This window comes from Schistocerca gregaria, chromosome 4 (assembly GCF_023897955.1).
Source record: "Schistocerca gregaria isolate iqSchGreg1 chromosome 4, iqSchGreg1.2, whole genome shotgun sequence".
Lineage (NCBI taxonomy): Eukaryota > Metazoa > Arthropoda > Insecta > Orthoptera > Acrididae > Schistocerca > Schistocerca gregaria.
Window position 1 is genome coordinate 616,020,990 of NC_064923.1, and position 26,446 is coordinate 616,047,435.

At 49.0% G+C, this 26,446-nt stretch overlaps 10 non-coding genes across 10 annotated transcripts; all 10 read left to right on the top strand.

Moving 5' to 3' along the window:
- The first annotated feature begins 552 nt into the window (after positions 1 to 552).
- Trnas-cga (transfer RNA serine (anticodon CGA)) lies at positions 553 to 627 on the top strand. The gene has a single exon. It is a non-coding gene; the product is annotated as a tRNA-Ser (tRNA).
- A 2,900-nt stretch (positions 628 to 3,527) lies between these two features.
- On the top strand, positions 3,528 to 3,602 carry Trnas-cga (transfer RNA serine (anticodon CGA)). Its single transcript has one exon. It is a non-coding gene; the product is annotated as a tRNA-Ser (tRNA).
- Positions 3,603 to 6,502: 2,900 nt separating this feature from the next.
- On the top strand, positions 6,503 to 6,577 carry Trnas-cga (transfer RNA serine (anticodon CGA)). The gene has a single exon. It is a non-coding gene; the product is annotated as a tRNA-Ser (tRNA).
- Positions 6,578 to 8,589: 2,012 nt separating this feature from the next.
- On the top strand, positions 8,590 to 8,664 carry Trnas-cga (transfer RNA serine (anticodon CGA)). The gene has a single exon. It is a non-coding gene; the product is annotated as a tRNA-Ser (tRNA).
- Positions 8,665 to 10,076: 1,412 nt separating this feature from the next.
- On the top strand, positions 10,077 to 10,151 carry Trnas-cga (transfer RNA serine (anticodon CGA)). The gene has a single exon. It is a non-coding gene; the product is annotated as a tRNA-Ser (tRNA).
- A 2,900-nt stretch (positions 10,152 to 13,051) lies between these two features.
- Positions 13,052 to 13,126, top strand: Trnas-cga (transfer RNA serine (anticodon CGA)). Its single transcript has one exon. It is a non-coding gene; the product is annotated as a tRNA-Ser (tRNA).
- Positions 13,127 to 16,026: 2,900 nt separating this feature from the next.
- On the top strand, positions 16,027 to 16,101 carry Trnas-cga (transfer RNA serine (anticodon CGA)). The gene has a single exon. It is a non-coding gene; the product is annotated as a tRNA-Ser (tRNA).
- Positions 16,102 to 18,113: 2,012 nt separating this feature from the next.
- Trnas-cga (transfer RNA serine (anticodon CGA)) lies at positions 18,114 to 18,188 on the top strand. The gene has a single exon. It is a non-coding gene; the product is annotated as a tRNA-Ser (tRNA).
- Positions 18,189 to 21,088: 2,900 nt separating this feature from the next.
- Trnas-cga (transfer RNA serine (anticodon CGA)) lies at positions 21,089 to 21,163 on the top strand. Its single transcript has one exon. It is a non-coding gene; the product is annotated as a tRNA-Ser (tRNA).
- Positions 21,164 to 24,063: 2,900 nt separating this feature from the next.
- Positions 24,064 to 24,138, top strand: Trnas-cga (transfer RNA serine (anticodon CGA)). The gene has a single exon. It is a non-coding gene; the product is annotated as a tRNA-Ser (tRNA).
- Positions 24,139 to 26,446: the final 2,308 nt, after the last annotated feature.

The window sequence follows — 26,446 nt, forward strand, 5'->3', positions numbered from 1 at the left end:
TCCCGAAATCGAGAATTGGTCGGGCAGACAGTTTTAATCTGCCATGATGTTTGATATCAGAGCACACTCCGCTGCAGAGTGAAAATCTCATTCTGGAAACATCCTCCATGCTGTGGCTAAGCCATGTCTCCTCAGTATCCTTTCTTTCAGGAGTGCTAGTTCTACATGTTTCGCAGATGAGCTTCTGTAAAGTTTGGAATTTAGGAGATGGATACTGGCAGAAGTAAAGCTGTGTGTACCGGTCGTGAGTCGTGCTTCAGTATCTCAGTTGGTAGAGCACTTGCCCTCGAAAGGCAAAGGTCCTGAGTTCGAGTCTCTTTCGGGCACACAGTATTAATCTGCCAGGAAGTTTCATATCAGCGCACACTCCGCTGCAGAGTGAAAATCTCATTCTGGAAACATCCCCCAGGCTGTGGCTAAGCCATGTCTCCACAGTATCCTTTCTTTCAGGAGTGCTAGTTCTGCATGTTTCGCAGAAGAGCTTCTGTAAAGCATGGAAGGTAGGAGACGGATACTGGCAGAAGTAAAGCTGTGAGTACCGGTCGTGAGTCGTGCTTCGGTAGCTCAGTTGGTAGAGCACTTGCCCTCGAAAGGCAAAGGTCCCGAGTTCGAGTCTCGGTCGGGCACACAGTTTTAATCTGCCATGAAGTTTCATATCAGCGCACTCTCCGCTGCAGAGTGAAAATCTCATTCTGGAAACATCCTCAGGCTGTGGCTAAGCCATGTCTCCACAGTATCCTTTCTTTCAGGAGTGCTAGTTCTGCATGTTTCGCAGAAGAGCTTCTGTAAAGTTTGGAAGGTAGGAGACGGGTACTGGTAGAAGTAAAGCTGTGAGTACCGGTCGTGAGTCGTGCTTCGGTAGCTCAGTTGGTAGAGCACTTGCCCGCGAAATGCAAAGATCCCGAGTTCGAGTCTTGGTCGGGCACACAGTTTTAATCTGCCATGAAATTTGATATCAGCGCACACTCCGCTGCAGAGTGAAAATCTCTTTCTGGAAACATCCCCCAGGCTGTGGCTAAGCCATGTCTCCACAGTATCCTTTCTTTCAGGAGTGCTAGTTCTGCATGTTTTGCAGAAGAGCTTCTGTAAAGCATAGAAGGTAGGAGACGGATACTGGCAGAAGTAAAGCTGTGAGTACCGGTCGTGAGTCGTGCTTCGGTAGCTCAGTTTGTAGAGCACTTGCCCGCAAAAGGCAAAGGTCCCGAGTTCGAGTCTTGGTCGGGCACACAGTTTTAATCTGCCATGAAGTTTGATAGCAGCGCACACTCCGCTGCAGAGTGAAAATGTCATTCTGGAAACATCCCCCAGGCTGTGGCTAAGCCATGTCTCCACAGTATCCTTTCTTTCAGGAGTGCTAGTTCTGCATGTTTCGCTGAAGAGCTTCTGAAGAGTTTGGAAGGCATAAGACGGATACTATCAGAAGTAATGCTGTGAGTACCGGTCGTGAGTCGTGCTTCGGTAGCTCAGTTTGTAGAGCACTTGCCCGCGAAAGGGAAAGGTCCCGAGTTCGAGTCGCGGTCGGGCACACAGTTTTAGTCTGCCAGGAAGTTTCATATCAGCGCACTCTCCGCTGCAGAGTGAAAATCTCACTCCGGAAACATCCCCCAGGCTGTGGCTAAGCCATGTCTCCACAGTACCCTTTCTTTCAGGAGTGCTAGTTCTGCATGTTTCGCAGAAGAGCTTCTGTAAAGTTTGGAAGGTAGGAGACGGTTACTGGAAGAAGTAAACCTGTGAGTACCGATCGTGAGTCGTGCTTCGGTAGCTCAGTTGGTAGGGCACTTGCCCGCGAAAGGCAAAGGTACGGGGTTCGAGTCTTTGTCGTGCACAAAGTTTTAATCTGCCATGAAGTTTCATATCAGCGCAGAGTGAAAATCTCATTCTGGAAACATCCCCACGGCTGTGGCTAAGCCATGTCTTCACAGTATCTTTTCTTTCAGGAGTGCTAGTTCTGCATCTTTCGCAGAAGAGCTTCTGTAAAGTTTGGAAGGTAGGAGACGGATACTGGCAGAAGTAAAGCTGTGAGTACCGGTCGTGAGTCGTGCTTCGGTAGCTCAGTTTGTAGAGCACTTGCCCGCAAAAGTCAAAGGTCCCGAGTTCGAGTCTTGGTCGGGCACACAGTTTTAATCTGCCATGAAGTTTCATATCAGCGCACACTCCGCTGCAGAGTGAAAATGTCATTCAGGAAACATCCCCCAGGCTGTGGCTAAGCCATGTCTCCACAGTATCCTTTCTTTCAGGAGTGCTAGTTCTGCATGTTTCGCAGAAGAGCTTCTGAAAAGTTTGGAAGGCATAAGACGGATACTATCAGAAGTAATGCTGTGAGTACCGGTCGTGAGTCGTGCTTCGGTAGCTCAGTTTGTAGAGCACTTGCCCGCGAAATGGAAAGGTCCCGAGTTCGAGTCGCGGTCGGGCACACAGTTTTAGTCTGCCAGGAAGTTTCATATCAGCGCACTCTCCGCTGCAGAGTGAAAATCTCACTCCGGAAACATCCCCCAGGCTGTGCTTAAGCCATGTCTCCACAGTACCCTTTCTTTCAGGAGTGCTAGTTCTGCATGTTTCGCAGAAGAGCTTCTGTAAAGTTTGGAAGGTAGGAGACGGATACTGGAAGAAGTAAACCTGTGAGTACCGATCGTGAGTCGTGCTTCGGTAGCTCAGTTGGTAGGGCACTTGCCCGCGAAAGGCAAAGGTACGGGGTTCGAGTCTTTGTCTTGCACAAAGTTTAAATCTGCCATGAAGTTGCATATCAGCGCAGAGTGAAAATCTCGTTCTGGAAACATCCCCCCGGCTGTGGCTAAGCCATGTCTTCACAGTATCTTTTGTTTCAGGAGTGCTAGTTCTGCATCTTTCGCAGAAGAGCTTCTGTAAAGTTTGGAAGGTAGGAGACGGACACTGGCAGAAGTAAAGCTGTGAGTACCGGTCGTGAGTCGTGCTTCGGTAGCTCAGTTGGTAGAGCACTATTCCGAGAAAGGCTAAGGTCCCGAAATCGAGAATTGGTCGGGCAGACAGTTTTAATCTGCCATGATGTTTGATATCAGAGCACACTCCGCTGCAGAGTGAAAATCTCATTCTGGAAACATCCTCCATGCTGTGGCTAAGCCATGTCTCCTCAGTATCCTTTCTTTCAGGAGTGCTAGTTCTACATGTTTCGCAGATGAGCTTCTGTAAAGTTTGGAATTTAGGAGATGGATACTGGCAGAAGTAAAGCTGTGTGTACCGGTCGTGAGTCGTGCTTCAGTATCTCAGTTGGTAGAGCACTTGCCCTCGAAAGGCAAAGGTCCTGAGTTCGAGTCTCTTTCGGGCACACAGTATTAATCTGCCAGGAAGTTTCATATCAGCGCACACTCCGCTGCAGAGTGAAAATCTCATTCTGGAAACATCCCCCAGGCTGTGGCTAAGCCATGTCTCCACAGTATCCTTTCTTTCAGGAGTGCTAGTTCTGCATGTTTCGCAGAAGAGCTTCTGTAAAGCATGGAAGGTAGGAGACGGATACTGGCAGAAGTAAAGCTGTGAGTACCGGTCGTGAGTCGTGCTTCGGTAGCTCAGTTGGTAGAGCACTTGCCCTCGAAAGGCAAAGGTCCCGAGTTCGAGTCTCGGTCGGGCACACAGTTTTAATCTGCCATGAAGTTTCATATCAGCGCACTCTCCGCTGCAGAGTGAAAATCTCATTCTGGAAACATCCTCAGGCTGTGGCTAAGCCATGTCTCCACAGTATCCTTTCTTTCAGGAGTGCTAGTTCTGCATGTTTCGCAGAAGAGCTTCTGTAAAGTTTGGAAGGTAGGAGACGGGTACTGGTAGAAGTAAAGCTGTGAGTACCGGTCGTGAGTCGTGCTTCGGTAGCTCAGTTGGTAGAGCACTTGCCCGCGAAATGCAAAGATCCCGAGTTCGAGTCTTGGTCGGGCACACAGTTTTAATCTGCCATGAAATTTGATATCAGCGCACACTCCGCTGCAGAGTGAAAATCTCTTTCTGGAAACATCCCCCAGGCTGTGGCTAAGCCATGTCTCCACAGTATCCTTTCTTTCAGGAGTGCTAGTTCTGCATGTTTTGCAGAAGAGCTTCTGTAAAGCATAGAAGGTAGGAGACGGATACTGGCAGAAGTAAAGCTGTGAGTACCGGTCGTGAGTCGTGCTTCGGTAGCTCAGTTTGTAGAGCACTTGCCCGCAAAAGGCAAAGGTCCCGAATTCGAGTCTTGGTCGGGCACACAGTTTTAATCTGCCATGAAGTTTGATAGCAGCGCACACTCCGCTGCAGAGTGAAAATGTCATTCTGGAAACATCCCCCAGGCTGTGGCTAAGCCATGTCTCCACAGTATCCTTTCTTTCAGGAGTGCTAGTTCTGCATGTTTCGCTGAAGAGCTTCTGAAGAGTTTGGAAGGCATAAGACGGATACTATCAGAAGTAATGCTGTGAGTAGCGGTCGTGAGTCGTGCTTCGGTAGCTCAGTTTGTAGAGCACTTGCCCGCGAAAGGGAAAGGTCCCGAGTTCGAGTCGCGGTCGGGCACACAGTTTTAGTCTGCCAGGAAGTTTCATATCAGCGCACTCTCCGCTGCAGAGTGAAAATCTCACTCCGGAAACATCCCCCAGGCCGTGGCTAAGCCATGTCTCCACAGTACCCTTTCTTTCAGGAGTGCTAGTTCTGCATGTTTCGCAGAAGAGCTTCTGTAAAGTTTGGAAGGTAGGAGACGGTTACTGGAAGAAGTAAACCTGTGAGTACCGATCGTGAGTCGTGCTTCGGTAGCTCAGTTGGTAGGGCACTTGCCCGCGAAAGGCAAAGGTACGGGGTTCGAGTCTTTGTCGTGCACAAAGTTTTAATCTGCCATGAAGTTTCATATCAGCGCAGAGTGAAAATCTCATTCTGGAAACATCCCCCCGGCTGTGGCTAAGCCATGTCTTCACAGTATCTTTTCTTTCAGGAGTGCTAGTTCTGCATCTTTCGCAGAAGAGCTTCTGTAAAGTTTGGAAGGTAGGAGACGGATACTGGCAGAAGTAAAGCTGTGAGTACCGGTCGTGAGTCGTGCTTCGGTAGCTCAGTTTGTAGAGCACTTGCCCGCAAAAGTCAAAGGTCCCGAGTTCGAGTCTTGGTCGGGCACACAGTTTTAATCTGCCATGAAGTTTCATATCAGCGCACACTCCGCTGCAGAGTGAAAATGTCATTCAGGAAACATCCCCCAGGCTGTGGCTAAGCCATGTCTCCACAGTATCCTTTCTTTCAGGAGTGCTAGTTCTGCATGTTTCGCAGAAGAGCTTCTGAAAAGTTTGGAAGGCATAAGACGGATACTATCAGAAGTAATGCTGTGAGTACCGGTCGTGAGTCGTGCTTCGGTAGCTCAGTTTGTAGAGCACTTGCCCGCGAAATGGAAAGGTCCCGAGTTCGAGTCGCGGTCGGGCACACAGTTTTAGTCTGCCAGGAAGTTTCATATCAGCGCACTCTCCGCTGCAGAGTGAAAATCTCACTCCGGAAACATCCCCCAGGCTGTGCTTAAGCCATGTCTCCACAGTACCCTTTCTTTCAGGAGTGCTAGTTCTGCATGTTTCGCAGAAGAGCTTCTGTAAAGTTTGGAAGGTAGGAGACGGATACTGGAAGAAGTAAACCTGTGAGTACCGATCGTGAGTCGTGCTTCGGTAGCTCAGTTGGTAGGGCACTTGCCCGCGAAAGGCAAAGGTACGGGGTTCGAGTCTTTGTCTTGCACAAAGTTTAAATCTGCCATGAAGTTGCATATCAGCGCAGAGTGAAAATCTCGTTCTGGAAACATCCCCCCGGCTGTGGCTAAGCCATGTCTTCACAGTACCTTTTGTTTCACGAGTGCTAGTTCTGCATCTTTCGCAGAAAAGCTTCTGTAAAGTTTGGAAGGTAGGAGACGGACACTGGCAGAAGTAAAGCTGTGAGTACCGGTCGTGAGTCGTGCTTCGGTAGCTCAGTTGGTAGAGCACTATTCCGAGAAAGGCTAAGGTCCCGAAATCGAGAATTGGTCGGGCAGACAGTTTTAATCTGCCATGATGTTTGATATCAGAGCACACTCCGCTGCAGAGTGAAAATCTCATTCTGGAAACATCCTCCATGCTGTGGCTAAGCCATGTCTCCTCAGTATCCTTTCTTTCAGGAGTGCTAGTTCTACATGTTTCGCAGATGAGCTTCTGTAAAGTTTGGAATTTAGGAGATGGATACTGGCAGAAGTAAAGCTGTGTGTACCGGTCGTGAGTCGTGCTTCAGTATCTCAGTTGGTAGAGCACTTGCCCTCGAAAGGCAAAGGTCCTGAGTTCGAGTCTCTTTCGGGCACACAGTATTAATCTGCCAGGAAGTTTCATATCAGCGCACACTCCGCTGCAGAGTGAAAATCTCATTCTGGAAACATCCCCCAGGCTGTGGCTAAGCCATGTCTCCACAGTATCCTTTCTTTCAGGAGTGCTAGTTCTGCATGTTTCGCAGAAGAGCTTCTGTAAAGCATGGAAGGTAGGAGACGGATACTGGCAGAAGTAAAGCTGTGAGTACCGGTCGTGAGTCGTGCTTCGGTAGCTCAGTTGGTAGAGCACTTGCCCTCGAAAGGCAAAGGTCCCGAGTTCGAGTCTCGGTCGGGCACACAGTTTTAATCTGCCATGAAGTTTCATATCAGCGCACTCTCCGCTGCAGAGTGAAAATCTCATTCTGGTAACATCCTCAGGCTGTGGCTAAACCATGTCTCCACAGTATCCTTTCTTTCAGGAGTGCTAGTTCTGCATGTTTCGCAGAAGAGCTTCTGTAAAGTTTGGAAGGTAGGAGACGGATACTGGTAGAAGTAATGCTGTGAGTACCGGTCGTGAGACGTGCTTCGGTAGCTCAGTTGGTAGAGCACTTGCCCGCGAAATGCTAAGGTCCCGAGTTTGAGTCTTGGTCGGGCACACAGTTTTAATCTGCCATGAAATTTGATATCAGCGCACACTCCGCTGCAGAGTGAAAATCTCTTTCTGGAAACATCCCCCAGGCTGTGGCTAAGCCATGTCTCCACAGTATCCTTTCTTTCAGGAGTGCTAGTTCTGCATGTTTTGCAGAAGAGCTTCTGTAAAGTTTGGAAGGTAGGAGACGGATACTGGCAGAAGTAAAGCTGTGAGTACCGGTCGTGAGTCGTGCTTCGGTAGCTCAGTTTGTAGAGCAATTGCCCGCAAAAGGCAAAGGTCCCGAGTTCGAGTCTTGGTCGGGCACACAGTTTTAACCTGCCATGAAGTTTGATAGCAGCGCACACTCCGCTGCAGAGTGAAAATGTCATTCTGGAAACATCCCCCAAGCTGTGGCTAAGCCATGTCTCCACAGTATCCTTTCTTTCAGGAGTGCTAGTTCTGCATGTTTCGCAGAAGAGCTTCTGAAAAGTTTGGAAGCCATAAGACGGATACTATCAGAAGTAATGCTGTGAGTACCGGTCGTGAGTCGTGCTTCGGTAGCTCAGTTTGTAGAGCACTTGCCCGCGAAATGGAAAGGTCCCGAGTTCGAGTCGCGGTCGGGCACACAGTTTTAGTCTGCCAGGAAGTTTCATATCAGCGCACTCTCCGCTGCAGAGTGAAAATCTCACTCTGGAAACATCCCCCAGGCTGTGCTTAAGCCATGTCTCCACAGTACCCTTTCTTTCAGTAGTGCTAGTTCTGCATGTTTCGCAGAAGAGCTTCTGTAAAGTTTGGAAGGTAGGAGACGGATACTGGAAGAAGTAAACCTGTGAGTACCGATCGTGAGTCGTGCTTCGGTAGCTCAGTTGGTAGGGCACTTGCCCGCGAAAGGCAAAGGTACAGGGTTCGAGTCTTTGTCTTGCACAAAGTTTTAATCTGCCATGAAGTTTCATATCAGCGCAGAGTGAAAATCTCGTTCTGGAAACATCCCCCCGGCTGTGGCTAAGCCATGTCTTCACAGTATCTTTTGTTTCAGGAGTGCTAGTTCTGCATCTTTCGCAGAAGAGCTTCTGTAAAGTTTGGAAGGTAGGAGACGGATACTGGCAGAAGTAAAGCTGTGAGTACCGGTCGTGAGTCGTGCTTCGGTAGCTCAGTTGGTAGAGCACTATTCCGAGAAAGGCTAAGGTCCCGAAATCGAGAATTGGTCGGGCAGACAGTTTTAATCTGCCATGATGTTTGATATCAGAGCACACTCCGCTGCAGAGTGAAAATCTCATTCTGGAAACATCCTCCATGCTGTGGCTAAGCCATGTCTCCTCAGTATCCTTTCTTTCAGGAGTGCTAGTTCTACATGTTTCGCAGATGAGCTTCTGTAAAGTTTGGAATTTAGGAGATGGATACTGGCAGAAGTAAAGCTGTGTGTACCGGTCGTGAGTCGTGCTTCAGTATCTCAGTTGGTAGAGCACTTGCCCTCGAAAGGCAAAGGTCCTGAGTTCGAGTCTCTTTTGGGCACACAGTATTAATCTGCCAGGAAGTTTCATATCAGCGCACACTCCGCTGCAGAGTGAAAATCTCATTCTGGAAACATCCCCCAGGCTGTGGCTAAGCCATGTCTCCACAGTATCCTTTCTTTCAGGAGTGCTAGTTCTGCATGTTTCGCAGAAGAGCTTCTGTAAAGCATGGAAGGTAGGAGACGGATACTGGCAGAAGTAAAGCTGTGAGTACCGGTCGTGAGTCGTGCTTCGGTAGCTCAGTTGGTAGAGCACTTGCCCTCGAAAGGCAAAGGTCCCGAGTTCGAGTCTCGGTCGGGCACACAGTTTTAATCAGCCATGAAGTTTCATATCAGCGCACTCTCCGCTGCAGAGTGAAAATCTCATTCTGGTAACATCCTCAGGCTGTGGCTAAGCCATGTCTCCACAGTATCCTTTCTTTCAGGAGTGCTAGTTCTGCATGTTTCGCAGAAGAGCTTCTGTAAAGTTTGGAAGGTAGGAGACGGATACTGGTAGAAGTAATGCTGTGAGTACCGGTCGTGAGTCGTGCTTCGGTAGCTCAGTTTGTAGAGCACTTGCCCGCGAAATGCAAAGGTCCCGAGTTTGAGTCTTGGTCGGGCACACAGTTTTAATCTGCCATGAAATTTGATATCAGCGCACACTCCGCTGCAGAGTGAAAATCTCTTTCTGGAAACATCCCCCAGGCTGTGGCTAAGCCATGTCTCCACAGTATCCTTTCTTTCAGGAGTGCTAGTTCTGCATGTTTCGCAGAAGAGCTTCTGAAAAGTTTGGAAGCCATAAGACGGATACTATCAGAAGTAATGCTGTGAGTACCGGTCGTGAGTCGTGCTTCGGTAGCTCAGTTTGTAGAGCACTTGCCCGCGAAATGGAAAGGTCCCGAGTTCGAGTCGCGGTCGGGCACACAGTTTTAGTCTGCCAGGAAGTTTCATATCAGCGCACTCTCCGCTGCAGAGTGAAAATCTCACTCTGGAAACATCCCCCAGGCTGTGCTTAAGCCATGTCTCCACAGTACCCTTTCTTTCAGTAGTGCTAGTTCTGCATGTTTCGCAGAAGAGCTTCTGTAAAGTTTGGAAGGTAGGAGACGGATACTGGAAGAAGTAAACCTGTGAGTACCGATCGTGAGTCGTGCTTCGGTAGCTCAGTTGGTAGGGCACTTGCCCGCGAAAGGCAAAGGTACAGGGTTCGAGTCTTTGTCTTGCACAAAGTTTTAATCTGCCATGAAGTTTCATATCAGCGCAGAGTGAAAATCTCGTTCTGGAAACATCCCCCCGGCTGTGGCTAAGCCATGTCTTCACAGTATCTTTTGTTTCAGGAGTGCTAGTTCTGCATCTTTCGCAGAAGAGCTTCTGTAAAGTTTGGAATTTAGGAGATGGATACTGGCAGAAGTAAAGCTGTGAGTACCGGTCGTGAGTCGTGCTTCAGTATCTCAGTTGGTAGAGCACTTGCCCTCGAAAGGCAAAGGTCCTGAGTTCGAGTCTCTTTCGGGCACACAGTATTAATCTGCCAGGAAGTTTCATATCAGCGCACACTCCGCTGCAGAGTGAAAATCTCATTCTGGAAACATCCCCCAGGCTGTGGCTAAGCCATGTCTCCACAGTATCCTTTCTTTCAGGAGTGCTAGTTCTGCATGTTTCGCAGAAGAGCTTCTGTAAAGCATGGAAGGTAGGAGACGGATACTGGCAGAAGTAAAGCTGTGAGTACCGGTCGTGAGTCGTGCTTCGGTAGCTCAGTTGGTAGAGCACTTGCCCTCGAAAGGCAAAGGTCCCGAGTTCGAGTCTCGGTCGGGCACACAGTTTTAATCTGCCATGAAGTTTCATATCAGCGCACTCTCCGCTGCAGAGTGAAAATCTCATTCTGGAAACATCCTCAGGCTGTGGCTAAGCCATGTCTCCACAGTATCCTTTCTTTCAGGAGTGCTAGTTCTGCATGTTTCGCAGAAGAGCTTCTGTAAAGTTTGGAAGGTAGGAGACGGGTACTGGTAGAAGTAAAGCTGTGAGTACCGGTCGTGAGTCGTGCTTCGGTAGCTCAGTTGGTAGAGCACTTGCCCGCGAAATGCAAAGATCCCGAGTTTGAGTCTTGGTCGGGCACACAGTTTTAATCTGCCATGAAATTTGATATCAGCGCACACTCCGCTGCAGAGTGAAAATCTCTTTCTGGAAACATCCCCCAGGCTGTGGCTAAGCCATGTCTCCACAGTATCCTTTCTTTCAGGAGTGCTAGTTCTGCATGTTTTGCAGAAGAGCTTCTGTAAAGCATAGAAGGTAGGAGACGGATACTGGCAGAAGTAAAGCTGTGAGTACCGGTCGTGAGTCGTGCTTCGGTAGCTCAGTTTGTAGAGCACTTGCCCGCAAAAGGCAAAGGTCCCGAGTTCGAGTCTTGGTCGGGCACACAGTTTTAATCTGCCATGAAGTTTGATAGCAGCGCACACTCCGCTGCAGAGTGAAAATGTCATTCTGGAAACATCCCCCAGGCTGTGGCTAAGCCATGTCTCCACAGTATCCTTTCTTTCAGGAGTGCTAGTTCTGCATGTTTCGCAGAAGAGCTTCTGAAAAGTTTGGAAGGCATAAGACGGATACTATCAGAAGTAATGCTGTGAGTACCGGTCGTGAGTCGTGCTTCGGTAGCTCAGTTTGTAGAGCACTTGCCCGCGAAAGGGAAAGGTCCCGAGTTCGAGTCGCGGTCGGGCACACAGTTTTAGTCTGCCAGGAAGTTTCATATCAGCGCACTCTCCGCTGCAGAGTGAAAATCTCACTCCGGAAACATCCCCCAGGCTGTGGCTAAGCCATGTCTCCACAGTACCCTTTCTTTCAGGAGTGCTAGTTCTGCATGTTTTGCAGAAGAGCTTCTGTAAAGTTTGGAAGGTAGGAGACGGTTACTGGAAGAAGTAAACCTGTGAGTACCGATCGTGAGTCGTGCTTCGGTAGCTCAGTTGGTAGGGCACTTGCCCGCGAAAGGCAAAGGTACGGGGTTCGAGTCTTTGTCTTGCACAAAGTTTTAATCTGCCATGAAGTTTCATATCAGCGCAGAGTGAAAATCTCATTCTGGAAACATCCCCCCGGCTGTGGCTAAGCCATGTCTTCACAGTATCTTTTCTTTCAGGAGTGCTAGTTCTGCATCTTTCGCAGAAGAGCTTCTGTAAAGTTTGGAAGGTAGGAGACGGATACTGGCAGAAGTAAAGCTGTGAGTACCGGTCGTGAGTCGTGCTTCGGTAGCTCAGTTTGTAGAGCACTTGCCCGCAAAAGTCAAAGGTCCCGAGTTCGAGTCTTGGTCGGGCACACAGTTTTAATCTGCCATGAAGTTTCATATCAGCGCACACTCCGCTGCAGAGTGAAAATGTCATTCAGGAAACATCCCCCAGGCTGTGGCTAAGCCATGTCTCCACAGTATCCTTTCTTTCAGGAGTGCTAGTTCTGCATGTTTCGCAGAAGAGCTTCTGAAAAGTTTGGAAGGCATAAGACGGATACTATCAGAAGTAATGCTGTGAGTACCGGTCGTGAGTCGTGCTTCGGTAGCTCAGTTTGTAGAGCACTTGCCCGCGAAATGGAAAGGTCCCGAGTTCGAGTCGCGGTCGGGCACACAGTTTTAGTCTGCCAGGAAGTTTCATATCAGCGCACTCTCCGCTGCAGAGTGAAAATCTCACTCCGGAAACATCCCCCAGGCTGTGCTTAAGCCATGTCTCCACAGTACCCTTTCTTTCAGGAGTGCTAGTTCTGCATGTTTCGCAGAAGAGCTTCTGTAAAGTTTGGAAGGTAGGAGACGGATACTGGAAGAAGTAAACCTGTGAGTACCGATCGTGAGTCGTGCTTCGGTAGCTCAGTTGGTAGGGCACTTGCCCGCGAAAGGCAAAGGTACGGGGTTCGAGTCTTTGTCTTGCACAAAGTTTAAATCTGCCATGAAGTTGCATATCAGCGCAGAGTGAAAATCTCGTTCTGGAAACATCCCCCCGGCTGTGGCTAAGCCATGTCTTCACAGTATCTTTTGTTTCAGGAGTGCTAGTTCTGCATCTTTCGCAGAAGAGCTTCTGTAAAGTTTGGAAGGTAGGAGACGGACACTGGCAGAAGTAAAGCTGTGAGTACCGGTCGTGAGTCGTGCTTCGGTAGCTCAGTTGGTAGAGCACTATTCCGAGAAAGGCTAAGGTCCCGAAATCGAGAATTGGTCGGGCAGACAGTTTTAATCTGCCATGATGTTTGATATCAGAGCACACTCCGCTGCAGAGTGAAAATCTCATTCTGGAAACATCCTCCATGCTGTGGCTAAGCCATGTCTCCTCAGTATCCTTTCTTTCAGGAGTGCTAGTTCTACATGTTTCGCAGATGAGCTTCTGTAAAGTTTGGAATTTAGGAGATGGATACTGGCAGAAGTAAAGCTGTGTGTACCGGTCGTGAGTCGTGCTTCAGTATCTCAGTTGGTAGAGCACTTGCCCTCGAAAGGCAAAGGTCCTGAGTTCGAGTCTCTTTCGGGCACACAGTATTAATCTGCCAGGAAGTTTCATATCAGCGCACACTCCGCTGCAGAGTGAAAATCTCATTCTGGAAACATCCCCCAGGCTGTGGCTAAGCCATGTCTCCACAGTATCCTTTCTTTCAGGAGTGCTAGTTCTGCATGTTTCGCAGAAGAGCTTCTGTAAAGCATGGAAGGTAGGAGACGGATACTGGCAGAAGTAAAGCTGTGAGTACCGGTCGTGAGTCGTGCTTCGGTAGCTCAGTTGGTAGAGCACTTGCCCTCGAAAGGCAAAGGTCCCGAGTTCGAGTCTCGGTCGGGCACACAGTTTTAATCTGCCATGAAGTTTCATATCAGCGCACTCTCCGCTGCAGAGTGAAAATCTCATTCTGGAAACATCCTCAGGCTGTGGCTAAGCCATGTCTCCACAGTATCCTTTCTTTCAGGAGTGCTAGTTCTGCATGTTTCGCAGAAGAGCTTCTGTAAAGTTTGGAAGGTAGGAGACGGGTACTGGTAGAAGTAAAGCTGTGAGTACCGGTCGTGAGTCGTGCTTCGGTAGCTCAGTTGGTAGAGCACTTGCCCGCGAAATGCAAAGATCCCGAGTTCGAGTCTTGGTCGGGCACACAGTTTTAATCTGCCATGAAATTTGATATCAGCGCACACTCCGCTGCAGAGTGAAAATCTCTTTCTGGAAACATCCCCCAGGCTGTGGCTAAGCCATGTCTCCACAGTATCCTTTCTTTCAGGAGTGCTAGTTCTGCATGTTTTGCAGAAGAGCTTCTGTAAAGCATAGAAGGTAGGAGACGGATACTGGCAGAAGTAAAGCTGTGAGTACCGGTCGTGAGTCGTGCTTCGGTAGCTCAGTTTGTAGAGCACTTGCCCGCAAAAGGCAAAGGTCCCGAGTTCGAGTCTTGGTCGGGCACACAGTTTTAATCTGCCATGAAGTTTGATAGCAGCGCACACTCCGCTGCAGAGTGAAAATGTCATTCTGGAAACATCCCCCAGGCTGTGGCTAAGCCATGTCTCCACAGTATCCTTTCTTTCAGGAGTGCTAGTTCTGCATGTTTCGCTGAAGAGCTTCTGAAGAGTTTGGAAGGCATAAGACGGATACTATCAGAAGTAATGCTGTGAGTACCGGTCGTGAGTCGTGCTTCGGTAGCTCAGTTTGTAGAGCACTTGCCCGCGAAAGGGAAAGGTCCCGAGTTCGAGTCGTGGTCGGGCACACAGTTTTAGTCTGCCAGGAAGTTTCATATCAGCGCACTCTCCGCTGCAGAGTGAAAATCTCACTCCGGAAACATCCCCCAGGCTGTGGCTAAGCCATGTCTCCACAGTACCCTTTCTTTCAGGAGTGCTAGTTCTGCATGTTTCGCAGAAGAGTTTCTGTAAAGTTTGGAAGGTAGGAGACGGTTACTGGAAGAAGTAAACCTGTGAGTACCGATCGTGAGTCGTGCTTCGGTAGCTCAGTTGGTAGGGCACTTGCCCGCGAAAGGCAAAGGTACGGGGTTCGAGTCTTTGTCGTGCACAAAGTTTTAATCTGCCATGAAGTTTCATATCAGCGCAGAGTGAAAATCTCATTCTGGAAACATCCCCCCGGCTGTGGCTAAGCCATGTCTTCACAGTATCTTTTCTTTCAGGAGTGCTAGTTCTGCATCTTTCGCAGAAGAGCTTCTGTAAAGTTTGGAAGGTAGGAGACGGATACTGGCAGAAGTAAAGCTGTGAGTACCGGTCGTGAGTCGTGCTTCGGTAGCTCAGTTTGTAGAGCACTTGCCCGCAAAAGTCAAAGGTCCCGAGTTCGAGTCTTGGTCGGGCACACAGTTTTAATCTGCCATGAAGTTTCATATCAGCGCACACTCCGCTGCAGAGTGAAAATGTCATTCTGGAAACATCCCCCAGGCTGTGGCTAAGCCATGTCTCCACAGTATCCTTTCTTTCAGGAGTGCTAGTTCTGCATGTTTCGCAGAAGAGCTTCTGAAAAGTTTGGAAGGCATAAGACGGATACTATCAGAAGTAATGCTGTGAGTACCGGTCGTGAGTCGTGCTTCGGTAGCTCAGTTTGTAGAGCACTTGCCCGCGAAATGGAAAGGTCCCGAGTTCGAGTCGCGGTCGGGCACACAGTTTTAGTCTGCCAGGAAGTTTCATATCAGCGCACTCTCCGCTGCAGAGTGAAAATCTCACTCCGGAAACATCCCCCAGGCTGTGCTTAAGCCATGTCTCCACAGTACCCTTTCTTTCAGGAGTGCTAGTTCTGCATGTTTCGCAGAAGAGCTTCTGTAAAGTTTGGAAGGTAGGAGACGGATACTGGAAGAAGTAAACCTGTGAGTACCGATCGTGAGTCGTGCTTCGGTAGCTCAGTTGGTAGGGCACTTGCCCGCGAAAGGCAAAGGTACGGGGTTCGAGTCTTTGTCTTGCACAAAGTTTAAATCTGCCATGAAGTTGCATATCAGCGCAGAGTGAAAATCTCGTTCTGGAAACATCCCCCCGGCTGTGGCTAAGCCATGTCTTCACAGTACCTTTTGTTTCACGAGTGCTAGTTCTGCATCTTTCGCAGAAAAGCTTCTGTAAAGTTTGGAAGGTAGGAGACGGACACTGGCAGAAGTAAAGCTGTGAGTACCGGTCGTGAGTCGTGCTTCGGTAGCTCAGTTGGTAGAGCACTATTCCGAGAAAGGCTAAGGTCCCGAAATCGAGAATTGGTCGGGCAGACAGTTTTAATCTGCCATGATGTTTGATATCAGAGCACACTCCGCTGCAGAGTGAAAATCTCATTCTGGAAACATCCTCCATGCTGTGGCTAAGCCATGTCTCCTCAGTATCCTTTCTTTCAGGAGTGCTAGTTCTACATGTTTCGCAGATGAGCTTCTGTAAAGTTTGGAATTTAGGAGATGGATACTGGCAGAAGTAAAGCTGTGTGTACCGGTCGTGAGTCGTGCTTCAGTATCTCAGTTGGTAGAGCACTTGCCCTCGAAAGGCAAAGGTCCTGAGTTCGAGTCTCTTTCGGGCACACAGTATTAATCTGCCAGGAAGTTTCATATCAGCGCACACTCCGCTGCAGAGTGAAAATCTCATTCTGGAAACATCCCCCAGGCTGTGGCTAAGCCATGTCTCCACAGTATCCTTTCTTTCAGGAGTGCTAGTTCTGCATGTTTCGCAGAAGAGCTTCTGTAAAGCATGGAAGGTAGGAGACGGATACTGGCAGAAGTAAAGCTGTGAGTACCGGTCGTGAGTCGTGCTTCGGTAGCTCAGTTGGTAGAGCACTTGCCCTCGAAAGGCAAAGGTCCCGAGTTCGAGTCTCGGTCGGGCACACAGTTTTAATCTGCCATGAAGTTTCATATCAGCGCACTCTCCGCTGCAGAGTGAAAATCTCATTCTGGTAACATCCTCAGGCTGTGGCTAAACCATGTCTCCACAGTATCCTTTCTTTCAGGAGTGCTAGTTCTGCATGTTTCGCAGAAGAGCTTCTGTAAAGTTTGGAAGGTAGGAGACGGATACTGGTAGAAGTAATGCTGTGAGTACCGGTCGTGAGACGTGCTTCGGTAGCTCAGTTGGTAGAGCACTTGCCCGCGAAATGCTAAGGTCCCGAGTTTGAGTCTTGGTCGGGCACACAGTTTTAATCTGCCATGAAATTTGATATCAGCGCACACTCCGCTGCAGAGTGAAAATCTCTTTCTGGAAACATCCCCCAGGCTGTGGCTAAGCCATGTCTCCACAGTATCCTTTCTTTCAGGAGTGCTAGTTCTGCATGTTTTGCAGAAGAGCTTCTGTAAAGTTTGGAAGGTAGGAGACGGATACTGGCAGAAGTAAAGCTGTGAGTACCGGTCGTGAGTCGTGCTTCGGTAGCTCAGTTTGTAGAGCAATTGCCCGCAAAAGGCAAAGGTCCCGAGTTCGAGTCTTGGTCGGGCACACAGTTTTAACCTGCCATGAAGTTTGATAGCAGCGCACACTCCGCTGCAGAGTGAAAATGTCATTCTGGAAACATCCCCCAAGCTGTGGCTAAGCCATGTCTCCACAGTATCCTTTCTTTCAGGAGTGCTAGTTCTGCATGTTTCGCAGAAGAGCTTCTGAAAAGTTTGGAAGCCATAAGACGGATACTATCAGAAGTAATGCTGTGAGTACCGGTCGTGAGTCGTGCTTCGGTAGCTCAGTTTGTAGAGCACTTGCCCGCGAAATGGAAAGGTCCCGAGTTCGAGTCGCGGTCGGGCACACAGTTTTAGTCTGCCAGGAAGTTTCATATCAGCGCACTCTCCGCTGCAGAGTGAAAATCTCACTCCGGAAACATCCCCCAGGCTGTGCTTAAGCCATGTCTCCACAGTACCCTTTCTTTCAGGAGTGCTAGTTCTGCATGTTTCGCAGAAGAGCTTCTGTAAAGTTTGGAAGGTAGGAGACGGATACTGGAAGAAGTAAACCTGTGAGTACCGATCGTGAGTCGTGCTTCGGTAGCTCAGTTGGTAGGGCACTTGCCCGCGAAAGGCAAAGGTACGGGGTTCGAGTCTTTGTCTTGCACAAAGTTTAAATCTGCCATGAAGTTGCATATCAGCGCAGAGTGAAAATCTCGTTCTGGAAACATCCCCCCGGCTGTGGCTAAGCCATGTCTTCACAGTACCTTTTGTTTCACGAGTGCTAGTTCTGCATCTTTCGCAGAAAAGCTTCTGTAAAGTTTGGAAGGTAGGAGACGGACACTGGCAGAAGTAAAGCTGTGAGTACCGGTCGTGAGTCGTGCTTCGGTAGCTCAGTTGGTAGAGCACTATTCCGAGAAAGGCTAAGGTCCCGAAATCGAGAATTGGTCGGGCAGACAGTTTTAATCTGCCATGATGTTTGATATCAGAGCACACTCCGCTGCAGAGTGAAAATCTCATTCTGGAAACATCCTCCATGCTGTGGCTAAGCCATGTCTCCTCAGTATCCTTTCTTTCAGGAGTGCTAGTTCTACATGTTTCGCAGATGAGCTTCTGTAAAGTTTGGAATTTAGGAGATGGATACTGGCAGAAGTAAAGCTGTGTGTACTGGTCGTGAGTCGTGCTTCAGTATCTCAGTTGGTAGAGCACTTGCCCTCGAAAGGCAAAGGTCCTGAGTTCGAGTCTCTTTCGGGCACACAGTATTAATCTGCCAGGAAGTTTCATATCAGCGCACACTCCGCTGCAGAGTGAAAATCTCATTCTGGAAACATCCCCCAGGCTGTGGCTAAGCCATGTCTCCACAGTATCCTTTCTTTCAGGAGTGCTAGTTCTGCATGTTTCGCAGAAGAGCTTCTGTAAAGCATGGAAGGTAGGAGACGGATACTGGCAGAAGTAAAGCTGTGAGTACCGGTCGTGAGTCGTGCTTCGGTAGCTCAGTTGGTAGAGCACTTGCCCTCGAAAGGCAAAGGTCCCGAGTTCGAGTCTCGGTCGGGCACACAGTTTTAATCTGCCATGAAGTTTCATATCAGCGCACTCTCCGCTGCAGAGTGAAAATCTCATTCTGGTAACATCCTCAGGCTGTGGCTAAACCATGTCTCCACAGTATCCTTTCTTTCAGGAGTGCTAGTTCTGCATGTTTCGCAGAAGAGCTTCTGTAAAGTTTGGAAGGTAGGAGACGGATACTGGTAGAAGTAATGCTGTGAGTACCGGTCGTGAGACGTGCTTCGGTAGCTCAGTTGGTAGAGCACTTGCCCGCGAAATGCTAAGGTCCCGAGTTTGAGTCTTGGTCGGGCACACAGTTTTAATCTGCCATGAAATTTGATATCAGCGCACACTCCGCTGCAGAGTGAAAATCTCTTTCTGGAAACATCCCCCAGGCTGTGGCTAAGCCATGTCTCCACAGTATCCTTTCTTTCAGGAGTGCTAGTTCTGCATGTTTTGCAGAAGAGCTTCTGTAAAGTTTGGAAGGTAGGAGACGGATACTGGCAGAAGTAAAGCTGTGAGTACCGGTCGTGAGTCGTGCTTCGGTAGCTCAGTTTGTAGAGCAATTGCCCGCAAAAGGCAAAGGTCCCGAGTTCGAGTCTTGGTCGGGCACACAGTTTTAACCTGCCATGAAGTTTGATAGCAGCGCACACTCCGCTGCAGAGTGAAAATGTCATTCTGGAAACATCCCCCAAGCTGTGGCTAAGCCATGTCTCCACAGTATCCTTTCTTTCAGGAGTGCTAGTTCTGCATGTTTCGCAGAAGAGCTTCTGAAAAGTTTGGAAGCCATAAGACGGATACTATCAGAAGTAATGCTGTGAGTACCGGTCGTGAGTCGTGCTTCGGTAGCTCAGTTTGTAGAGCACTTGCCCGCGAAATGGAAAGGTCCCGAGTTCGAGTCGCGGTCGGGCACACAGTTTTAGTCTGCCAGGAAGTTTCATATCAGCGCACTCTCCGCTGCAGAGTGAAAATCTCACTCTGGAAACATCCCCCAGGCTGTGCTTAAGCCATGTCTCCACAGTACCCTTTCTTTCAGTAGTGCTAGTTCTGCATGTTTCGCAGAAGAGCTTCTGTAAAGTTTGGAAGGTAGGAGACGGATACTGGAAGAAGTAAACCTGTGAGTACCGATCGTGAGTCGTGCTTCGGTAGCTCAGTTGGTAGGGCACTTGCCCGCGAAAGGCAAAGGTACAGGGTTCGAGTCTTTGTCTTGCACAAAGTTTTAATCTGCCATGAAGTTTCATATCAGCGCAGAGTGAAAATCTCGTTCTGGAAACATCCCCCCGGCTGTGGCTAAGCCATGTCTTCACAGTATCTTTTGTTTCAGGAGTGCTAGTTCTGCATCTTTCGCAGAAGAGCTTCTGTAAAGTTTGGAAGGTAGGAGACGGATACTGGCAGAAGTAAAGCTGTGAGTACCGGTCGTGAGTCGTGCTTCGGTAGCTCAGTTTGTAGAGCACTTGCCCGCAAAAGTCAAAGGTCCCGAGTTCGAGTCTTGGTCGGGCTCACAGTTTTAATCTGCCATGAAGTTTCATATCAGCGCACACTCCGCTGCAGAGTGAAAATGTCATTCAGGAAACATCCCCCAGGCTGTGGCTAAGCCATGTCTCCACAGTATCCTTTCTTTCAGGAGTGCTAGTTCTGCATGTTTCGCAGAAGAGCTTCTGAAAAGTTTGGAAGGCATAAGACGGATACTATCAGAAGTAATGCTGTGAGTACCGGTCGTGAGTCGTGCTTCGGTAGCTCAGTTTGTAGAGCACTTGCCCGCGAAATGGAAAGGTCCCGAGTTCGAGTCGCGGTCGGGCACACAGTTTTAGTCTGCCAGGAAGTTTCATATCAGCGCACTCTCCGCTGCAGAGTGAAAATCTCACTCCGGAAACATCCCCCAGGCTGTGCTTAAGCCATGTCTCCACAGTACCCTTTCTTTCAGGAGTGCTAGTTCTGCATGTTTCGCAGAAGAGCTTCTGTAAAGTTTGGAAGGTAGGAGACGGATACTGGAAGAAGTAAACCTGTGAGTACCGATCGTGAGTCGTGCTTCGGTAGCTCAGTTGGTATGGCACTTGCCCGCGAAAGGCAAAGGTACGGGGTTCGAGTCTTTGTCTTGCACAAAGTTTAAATCTGCCATGAAGTTGCATATCAGCGCAGAGTGAAAATCTCGTTCTGGAAACATCCCCCCGGCTGTGGCTAAGCCATGTCTTCACAGTATCTTTTGTTTCAGGAGTGCTAGTTCTGCATCTTTCGCAGAAGAGCTTCTGTAAAGTTTGGAAGGTAGGAGACGGACACTGGCAGAAGTAAAGCTGTGAGTACCGGTCGTGAGTCGTGCTTCGGTAGCTCAGTTGGTAGAGCACTATTCCGAGAAAGGCTAAGGTCCCGAAATCGAGAATTGGTCGGGCAGACAGTTTTAATCTGCCATGATGTTTGATATCAGAGCACACTCCGCTGCAGAGTGAAAATCTCATTCTGGAAACATCCTCCATGCTGTGGCTAAGCCATGTCTCCTCAGTATCCTTTCTTTCAGGAGTGCTAGTTCTACATGTTTCGCAGATGAGCTTCTGTAAAGTTTGGAATTTAGGAGATGGATACTGGCAGAAGTAAAGCTGTGTGTACCGGTCGTGAGTCGTGCTTCAGTATCTCAGTTGGTAGAGCACTTGCCCTCGAAAGGCAAAGGTCCTGAGTTCGAGTCTCTTTTGGGCACACAGTATTAATCTGCCAGGAAGTTTCATATCAGCGCACTCTCTGCTGCAGAGTGAAAATCTCATTCTGGAAACATCCCCCAGGCTGTGGCTAAGCCATGTCTCCACAGTATCCTTTCTTTCAGGAGTGCTAGTTCTGCATGTTTCGCAGAAGAGCTTCTGTAAAGCATGGAAGGTAGGAGACGGATACTGGCAGAAGTAAAGCTGTGAGTACCGGTCGTGAGTCGTGCTTCGGTAGCTCAGTTGGTAGAGCACTTGCCCTCGAAAGGCAAAGGTCCCGAGTTCGAGTCTCGGTCGGGCACACAGTTTTAATCAGCCATGAAGTTTCATATCAGCGCACTCTCCGCTGCAGAGTGAAAATCTCATTCTGGTAACATCCTCAGGCTGTGGCTAAGCCATGTCTCCACAGTATCCTTTCTTTCAGGAGTGCTAGTTCTGCATGTTTCGCAGAAGAGCTTCTGTAAAGTTTGGAAGGTAGGAGACGGATACTGGTAGAAGTAATGCTGTGAGTACCGGTCGTGAGTCGTGCTTCGGTAGCTCAGTTGGTAGAGCACTTGCCCGCGAAATGCAAAGGTCCCGAGTTTGAGTCTTGGTCGGGCACACAGTTTTAATCTGCCATGAAATTTGATATCAGCGCACACTCCGCTGCAGAGTGAAAATCTCTTTCTGGAAACATCCCCCAGGCTGTGGCTAAGCCATGTCTCCACAGTATCCTTTCTTTCAGGAGTGCTAGTTCTGCATGTTTTGCAGAAGAGCTTCTGTAAAGCATAGAAGGTAGGAGACGGGTACTGGCAGAAGTAAAGCTGTGAGTACCGGTCGTGAGTCGTGCTTCGGTAGCTCAGTTTGTAGAGCCCTTGCCCGCAAAAGGCAAAGGTCCCGAGTTCGAGTCTTGGTCGGGCACACAGTTTTAATCTGCCATGAAGTTTGATAGCAGCGCACACTCCGCTGCAGAGTGAAAATGTCATTCTGGAAACATCCCCCAGGCTGTGGCTAAGCCATGTCTCCACAGTATCCTTTCTTTCAGGAGTGCTAGTTCTGCATGTTTCGCAGAAGAGCTTCTGAAAAGTTTGGAAGGCATAAGACGGATACTATCAGAAGTAATGCTGTGAGTACCGGTCGTGAGTCGTGCTTCGGTAGCTCAGTTTGTAGAGCACTTGCCCGCGAAAGGGAAAGGTCCCGAGTTCGAGTCGCGGTCGGGCACACAGTTTTAGTCTGCCAGGAAGTTTCATATCAGCGCACTCTCCGCTGCAGAGTGAAAATCTCACTCCGGAAACATCCCCCAGGCTGTGGCTAAGCCATGTCTCCACAGTACCCTTTCTTTCAGGAGTGCTAGTTCTGCATGTTTCGCAGAAGAGCTTCTGTAAAGTTTGGAAGGTAGGAGACGGTTACTGGAAGAAGTAAACCTGTGAGTACCGATCGTGAGTCGTGCTTCGGTAGCTCAGTTGGTAGAGCACTTGCTCGCGAAAGGCAAAGGTACGGGGTTCGAGTCTTTGTCGTGCACAAAGTTTTAATCTGCCATGAAGTTTCATATCAGCGCAGAGTGAAAATCTCATTCTGGAAACATCCCCCCGGCTGTGGCTAAGCCATGTCTTCACAGTATTTTTTCTTTCAGGAGTGCTAGTTCTGCATCTTTCGCAGAAGAGCTTCTGTAAAGTTTGGAAGGTAGGAGACGGATATTGGCAGAAGTAAAGCTGTGAGTACCAGTCGTGAGTCGTGCTTCGGTAGCTCAGTTTGTAGAGCACTTGCCCGCAAAAGTCAAAGGTCCCGAGTTCGAGTCTTGGTCGGGCACACAGTTTTAATCTGCCATGAAGTTTCATATCAGCGCACACTCCGCTGCAGAGTGAAAATGTCATTCAGGAAACATCCCCCAGGCTGTGGCTAAGCCATGTCTCCACAGTATCCTTTCTTTCAGGAGTGCTAGTTCTGCATGTTTCGCAGAAGAGCTTCTGAAAAGTTTGGAAGGCATAAGACGGATACTATCAGAAGTAATGCTGTGAGTACCGGTCGTGAGTCGTGCTTCGGTAGCTCAGTTTGTAGAGCACTTGCCCGCGAAATGGAAAGGTCCCGAGTTCGAGTCGCGGTCGGGCACACAGTTTTAGTCTGCCAGGAAGTTTCATATCAGCGCACTCTCCGCTGCAGAGTGAAAATCTCACTCCGGAAACATCCCCCAGGCTGTGCTTAAGCCATGTCTCCACAGTACCCTTTCTTTCAGGAGTGCTAGTTCTGCATGTTTCGCAGAAGAGCTTCTGTAAAGTTTGGAAGGTAGGAGACGGATACTGGAAGAAGTAAACCTGTGAGTACCGATCGTGAGTCGTGCTTCGGTAGCTCAGTTGGTAGGGCACTTGCCCGCGAAAGGCAAAGGTACGGGGTTCGAGTCTTTGTCTTGCACAAAGTTTAAATCTGCCATGAAGTTTCATATCAGCGCAGAGTGAAAATCTCGTTCTGGAAACATCCCCCCGGCTGTGGCTAAGCCATGTCTTCACAGTATCTTTTGTTTCAGGAGTGCTAGTTCTGCATCTTTCGCAGAAGAGCTTCTGTAAAGTTTGGAAGGTAGGAGACGGACACTGGCAGAAGTAAAGCTGTGAGTACCGGTCGTGAGTCGTGCTTCGGTAGCTCAGTTGGTAGAGCACTATTCCGAGAAAGGCTAAGGTCCCGAAATCGAGAATTGGTCGGGCAGACAGTTTTAATCTGCCATGATGTTTGATATCAGAGCACACTCCGCTGCAGAGTGAAAATCTCATTCTGGAAACATCCTCCATGCTGTGGCTAAGCCATGTCTCCTCAGTATCCTTTCTTTCAGGAGTGCTAGTTCTACATGTTTCGCAGATGAGCTTCTGTAAAGTTTGGTATTTAGGAGATGGATACTGGCAGAAGTAAAGCTGTGTGTACCGGTCGTGAGTCGTGCTTCAGTATCTCAGTTGGTAGAGCACTTGCCCTCGAAAGGCAAAGGTCCTGAGTTCGAGTCTCTTTCGGGCACACAGTATTAATCTGCCAGGAAGTTTCATATCAGCGCACACTCCGTTGCAGAGTGAAAATCTCATTCTGGAAACATCCCCCAGGCTGTGGCTAAGCCATGTCTCCACAGTATCCTTTCTTTCAGGAGTGCTAGTTCTGCATGTTTCGCAGAAGAGCTTCTGTAAAGCATGGAAGGTAGGAGACGGATACTGGCAGAAGTAAAGCTGTGAGTACCGGTCGTGAGTCGTGCTTCGGTAGCTCAGTTGGTAGAGCACTTGCCCTCGAAAGGCAAAGGTCCCGAGTTCGAGTCTCGGTCGGGCACACAGTTTTAATCTGCCATGAAGTTTCATATCAGCGCACTCTCCGCTGCAGAGTGAAAATCTCATTCTGGTAACATCCTCAGGCTGTGGCTAAGCCATGTCTCCACAGTATCCTTTCTTTCAGGAGTGCTAGTTCTGCATGTTTCGCAGAAGAGCTTCTGTAAAGTTTGGAAGGTAGGAGACGGATACTGGTAGAAGTAATGCTGTGAGTACCGGTCGTGAGACGTGCTTCGGTAGCTCAGTTGGTAGAGCACTTGCCCGCGAAATGCAAAGGTCCCGAGTTGGAGTCTTGGTCGGGCACACAGTTTTAATCTGCCATGAAATTTGATATCAGCGCACACTCCGCTGCAGAGTGAAAATCTCTTTCTGGAAACATCCCCCAGGCTGTGGCTAAGCCATATCTCCACAGTATCCTTTCTTTCAGGAGTGCTACTTCTGCATGTTTTGCGGAAGAGCTTCTGTAAAGTTTGGAAGGCATAAGACGGATACTATCAGAAGTAATGCTGTGAGTACCGGTCGTGAGTCGTGCTTCGGTAGCTCAGTTTGTAGAGCACTTGCCCGCGAAAGGGAAAGGTCCCGAGTTCGAGTCGCGGTCGGGCACACAGTTTTAGTCTGCCAGGAAGTTTCATATCAGCGCACTCTCCGCTGCAGAGTGAAAATCTCACTCCGGAAACATCCCCCAGGCTGTGGCTAAGCCATGTCTCCACAGTACCCTTTCTTTCAGGAGTGCTAGTTCTGCATGTTTTGCAGAAGAGCTTCTGTAAAGTTTGGAAGGTAGGAGACGGTTACTGGAGGAAGTAAACCTGTGAGTACCGATCGTGAGTCGTGCTTCGGTAGCTCAGTTGGTAGAGCACTTTCCCGCGAAAGGCAAAGGTACGGGTTCGAGTCTTTGTCGGGCACAAAGTTTTAATCTGCCATGAAGTTTCATATCAGCGCAGAGTGAAAATCTCATTCTGGAAACATCCCCCCGGCTGTGGCTAAGCCATGTCTTCACAGTATCTTTTCTTTCAGGAGTGCTAGTTCTGCATCTTTCGCAGAAGAGCTTCTGTAAAGTTTGGAAGGTTGGAGACGGATACTGGCAGAAGTAAAGCTGTGAGTACCGGTCGTGAGTCGTGCTTCGGTAGCTCAGTTTGTAGAGCACTTGCCAGCGAAAGGCAAAGGTCCTGAGTTCGAGTCTTAGTCGGGCACACAGTTTTAATCTGCCATGAAGTTTCGTATCAGCGCACACTCCGCTGCAGAGTGAAAATCTCATTCTGGAAACATCCCCCAGGCTGTGGCTAAGCCATGTCTTCACAGTATCCTTTCTTTCAGGAGTGCTAGTTCTGCATGTTTCGCAGAAGAGCTTCTGTAATGTTTGGAAGGTAGGAGACGGATACTGGTAGAAGTAAAGCTGTGAGTACCGGTTGTGAGTCGTGCTTCGGTAGCTCAGTTGGTAGAGCACTTGCCCGCGAAATGCAAAGGTCCCAAGTTTCAGTCTTGGTCGGGCACACAGTTTTAATCTGCCATGAAGTTTGATATCAGCGCACACTCCGCTGGAGAGTGAAAATCTCATTCTGGAAACATCCCCCAGGCTGTGGCTAAGCCATGGCTCCACAGTAACCTTTCTTTCAGGAGTGCTAGTTCTGCATGTTTCACAGAAGAGCTTCTGTAATGTTTGGAAGGTAGGAGATGGATACTAGCAGAAGTAAAGCTGTGAGTACCGGTCGTGAGTCGTGCTTCGGTAGCTCAGTTGGTAGAGCACTTGCCCGCGAATGGCATAGGTACGGGGTTCGAGTCTTGGTCTGGCACAAAGTTTTAATCTGCCACTAAGTTTCATATCAGCGCAGAGTGAAAATCTTATTCTGGCAACATCCCCCCGGCTGTGGCTAAGCCATGTCTTCACAGTATCTTTATTTTCAGGAGTGCTAGTTCAGCATGTTTCGCAGAAGAACTTCTGTAAAGTTTGGAATGTAGGAGACGGATACTGGCAGAAGGAAAGCTGTGAGTACCGGTCGTGAGTCGTGCTTTGGTAGCTCAGTTGGTAGAGCACTATCCCGCGAAAGGCTAAGGTCCCGAAATCGAGTCTTGGTCGGGCAGACAGTTTTAATCTGCCATGAAGTTTCATATCAGAGCACACTCCGCTGCAGAGTGAAAATCTCATTCTGGAAACATCCTCCATGCTGTGGCTAACCCATGTCTCCACAGTATCCTTTCTTTCAGGAGTGCTAGTTCTGCATGTTTCGCAGATGAGCTTCTGTAAAGTTTGGAAGGTAGGAGATGGATACTGGCAGAAGTAAAGCTGTGAGTACCGGTCGTGAGTCGTGCTTCAGT